This window comes from Penaeus japonicus, unplaced genomic scaffold (genome assembly GCF_977035675.1).
Source record: "Penaeus japonicus unplaced genomic scaffold, GWHDUDI00000001_assembly GWHDUDI00000032, whole genome shotgun sequence".
NCBI lineage: Eukaryota > Metazoa > Arthropoda > Malacostraca > Decapoda > Penaeidae > Penaeus > Penaeus japonicus.
The window spans coordinates 6,652,169-6,657,168 of NW_028234434.1; the positions used below are offsets into that span (position 1 = coordinate 6,652,169).

Below are 5,000 nucleotides of genomic sequence, written 5' to 3' on the forward strand. Positions count from 1 at the left end.
AGGAAACTAGCATAGCTTTGATCTTCCTGAATGCAGCTTCACATGATTCCGTCCATTTAAATTTTACCTTTTTCTTTAGTAAATCTGTTAGTGGAGCTACTACATCTGAGAAGTTCTTGCAGAATCTTCGGTAATATCCTGCCATGCCAAGAAACCTCATTACATCTCGTTTTGTTTTGGGCATAGAATAGTTATCTATTGCTTCAATTTTTCCATTCAAAGGTCTGACTTGACCCTGACCTACAATATAGCCTAAGTAAGTAACTTTTGCCTGAGCAAAATCACTTTTAACAAGATTAACCGTCAAGTTCGCCTCTGTTAACCTGTCAAATAACGCCCGTAGCTTGATTATATGATCATTCCAGTTATTAGTGAATATAATCACATCATCGAGGTATGCCTTACAGCCGTCAATACCTGCTATCACGCTGTTGATTAGCCTCTGAAAAGTTGCAGGCGCTGTTCTCAGACCGAACGGGAGGACACGGTATTGATACAAGCCATTGGGTGTCACAAAAGCTGAAATGCGTTTCGCTCGTTCCGTGAGAGGAATCTGCCAATATCCCTTTAACAGATCAATTTTGGTTACAAATGTAGCATTACCCACTTGATCAATACAATCGTCTATCCTGGGAATAGGATAACTGTCATCTTTAGTTAATGAGTTTACACGCCTGAAATCAGTACAAAATCGCATAGATCCATCTGCTTTCGGAACTAATATACAAGGAGAACTCCACTCACTCATACTAGGCTCGATGATCTGATTTTCCAACATGTAGCTTATTTCTTTTCTTAATTGATTCAATTTTAAGGGGTTAATCCTATAAGGATGCTGTTTGACAGGTGACTGACTACCAACATCAATATCATGATATATAAGTTTAGTCTTGCTCGGAACATCAGAGAATAAATGGGAGTATTCATATAGCAAACAACTTAACTCATCTTGCAGAGGCTCGGGTAAATGATTAATCTTACATGCCAAATCTCTCAAAATTTCAGAGTTAGATATTTTAGGTTGGGGCACGTCATCTAGACAGTTATCATCCTTCCCCTTACATAATACTCCAGTGTCTATAATCTCATTTACCATGATTTCTGCACGTTTACCTTTATCCTTACTTACAGAAAAATCATTCCGTTCGAGATATGGCTTCATCTGATTGATATGACACACTCGTCTGTTCTTACGTCTCCCTGGAGTTTGTATTACATAGTTTAAATTACTTATCTTTTTCTCCACAACATAGGGACCATAGTAACGCGCTTTCAGTGACGGTCCAAGGACGGGTAAGAAGACCAGCACTTTATCTCCTGATGAAAAAGATCGAAATTTAGTATTCTTATCGTACCAGGACTTCATGCGTCCCTGAGCCTCACTTAGGTTTACTCTTGCCAGTTCACAAGCTTTGCTTAATCTAGCTCGAAATTCCATCACATAATTCAGAATATTTGAGTCTCCATCACTACTCAACCACTTTTCCCTCAAAATTCTTAGAGGACCTCTCACCTCGTGACCAAAGACAAGCTCAAAAGGGCTAAAGCCCAAAGACTCTTGAACACTTTCTCTGACAGCAAACAACAGCATCGGAATCCCTTCATCCCACTCTTTCTCCGTGTCATGGCAGTAAGTTCTGATCATATTCTTCAGAGTCTGGTGAAACCTCTCAACTGCGCCTTGTGATTCTGGGTGATATGCACTTGAAATATGATGTTCAATACCCAAGACTTCCATTGCTTGTTGAAAGACCCCAGATAAGAAATTACTGCCCTGATCGGTTTGAATAAACTGTGGTAACCCAAAAGTCGTGAAAAACTTTGTTAAAGCCTTAACAATTGCCGAAGCACTGATTTTCCTAAGAGGAATCGCTTCCGGATAGCGAGTCGTCTGGCACATTATTGTCAGGAGATATGCATTACCAGCTTTGGTCTTAGGGAGAGGCCCTACACAATCTACAATAACCTTGCTAAATGGTTCAGACATTGCGGGTATCGGATACAACGGGGCGGCAGTGATTTTCTGGTTTGGTTTCCCAACCACCTGACACTGATGACAAGTCTTACAAAAATGCACCACATCTTTCCTCATGCCCGGCCAGTAAAAGTATTTCTGTATCCTACTACAAGTCTTATTAATGCCAAGATGACCTGCCATAGGCGAGTCGTGAGCTAAAGTCAGTATTTGTTTCCTATAGGATTGCGGGATAACAATCTGATGCAACGTGAGCCAATCATCCCCAGCCGACACATATGGTGGTCTCCATTTTCTCATTAGAATACCATCCTTCATATAATAACCCGTAGACACATCCGAAATTTCAGCCTCCGTCAGAGCTAACTCAGCAATCTTACTTATTTCCGTGTCCTCCTTTTGCTGATATATTAGATTCTTTCTGTCCACAGGAGAAGAACTTAGCTCGTCTGGAACCTCACTATTATCGGATTCATAAGAAAATAACTCGTTTAGATCTATACTCAAGTCTTCTTCCACAGCGTCACGTACCTGCGATTTTTTTCTTTGATTTTCACTCACAGTGGCCACACTACCCAGCCTATTCTTCTGGTTCTCACGACTGACATCTGCCTCTCTCCTCATCGCTCTGGTAACCGCACATGCCGGGAACATATTCATCCCTTCACCTGGCCGCTCACTGCTGCAGTCTAGGTCTGGGGTACTCAGAACAATAGGATTGTTTATATTACACATTACCTTTTCTTTTGCCAGATCATTTGCAAGAATAAAAGAAACACCTTCAATAGGAAACTTGGGCACTACACCGACTGTTATATCCATATCTATATAGTCACATTTTAAGTGAACACGGTGAAGAGGAACACTCATTTGTCCACACTCAATCCCAGCCAATATAACATTGGCACCAATGGAGTTTTTTTCTGATAGAGGTAATATACCTTCTAACATTAAAGACACTAATGAACCTGTATCTCTAAAAATAACCACAGGTTTACGGTTCCCTTCACCTACCCTGGATACAGTACCCTCTGAACAAAAAGGTTGGAAGTCTGCCCTTACTTTGCCTATAGAGTGAATATCATTTTTCCGCAAATTTACATTTGAATCCCTAACACTGGCAAGAGCTGCTGGAACATCCTTGGACCTCTTTTCTTTCAAAAACCAACAATTACTTTTAGTATGACCCAAAAGATTACAATTAAAACACCTGATGGGTCTTCTCTTATCATAACTGGAACTCTGGCTAGGACTGGCAGTGCCCTTCTTACATTCATTTACATTACCTGTCGGGGAAGACGGTTGTGGTGGCATATTACTACTTACAATATTTTTCCTCTGACCTTCTGTGGCAGCGGGTTTATGTATGAGAGAAAAATCCTCTGCCATACGAGCTGCACTGTCTAAATCTTTCACTCGGTTTTCATTCAGATAGATTCTCACTCTTTCAGGCACACATCTCTTGAACTCTTCCACAAGCAATAATTGACACAAATTCTCATAGTTCTTACAAACTCCCTCACTTTCGCACCAACGTGTAAATAAGTCGGCTTTCTCTCTTGCAAATTCTAAATAATTCTGACTATCAAATTTGCGTAACTTACGGAACTTCAATCTATAGGCTTCCGGCACTAACTCGTAGCCTTTCAGTACAGCATTCTTAACCTTCTCATAGTCCCCACAGTCATCTACAGGCATACACATATATATATCTTGAGCCTTACCTACCAACACAGACTGAAGCAGCACCGTCCAATATTCCTTAGGCCATCCTGAGCTTAGTGCTATTTTCTCAAAATAACTAAAATATTTGTCTACGGACCTTTCTTGAAATGGAGGGACGAGTTTTACGTTATTTGCAACATTGAAGGGAACACTGGGCGATGGAACCGAACCCCTCAATTCTAACTCTCTCAGTCGAAGTTCTCTCTGAATTTCTAATTCTCTCATTCTAAATTCATTCTCTAGCTCAATTTCTTTAAGTCTAATCATATGTGCATGTTCATGCCAAACACTCCCTGCTTCTTCAACGTGATTTAAAGCAGACATGTCTAACAGGTCATTCTCCACCATATACTTAATAACCTCATTTCTAATTTCGTGCTTTCTCATGCCTGTCCTTACATTTATTCTGAAATACTCCGCAACTTTCAACAAATCACATTTACGCAATTCAGCCACTATTTCAACTGATGGTGACTGCACAAACTCTGTTACATCAAAAGTCATCTTAATTCTGGCTTCTCCTTTATATGAAATATCAAACTCCTTTAATTTAATTCTTAAATGAGAAAGAAAGATCCCGGACAGGCCCCCACTTTTGTTACGTAAGCTTTAACCCTTGCACAGTGACACCTCCTGGCCAAGGGCTGGGTGGTAACAGACCCATTAATTATCGATTCATAAATTAGTGTCAACGTATTCTCTTACTTAAATGTATATTTACTGGTTTATTGTCTTCCCATTTCTTATCTCACTTCATATAACTCCATGATCCCTTCAGTCATGTCACTCCATTTTCAGTTACGTATTTTCATTAAGTTTTGTAGTCTCTTTTCTAAACCATTTAACTTCAAATTTTATTATACTTTCTTAGTCACTATCACTCAACAGTTATGAATCATAAGGGAGAAGCAGAAAGTCAATATTCACCGTAATACTATATTTACAATAACAATATATTCAATAGTTAAACAATCACCATATCACCGTAAATATCAGGTCCAGTCACCATCATTAACACATTATAATATCATAATGAAAAGAATAAGATAACATTAGTTATCAACGAAATACATTATAAGGCCAAAGCAAATAATACAATAATAATGCAAACCACAACCGGCTCCTTCCGACCACCGACCAGCGCTCGCCAGCTCGTTCCCTCAAGACAGTCCAAGTACGTTCCGCCCTCCTTCCCCGTTATTCACTATACATTGAAGAAGGTCGAACCGTGAACCCTGAATGACTCTGAACCAGTGGAGTACTCAAATCGAACTGCAGTCTAGAATGCATTGCTTATAAA

At 39.7% G+C, this 5,000-nt stretch overlaps 1 protein-coding gene across 2 annotated transcripts in view; it reads left to right on the forward strand.

The window, feature by feature from the left end:
* LOC122267418 (uncharacterized) overlaps positions 1-5,000 on the forward strand; it is an 80,933-nt gene that overhangs the window by 68,617 nt on the left and 7,316 nt on the right. The gene's annotated exons all lie outside the window — the stretch shown is intronic.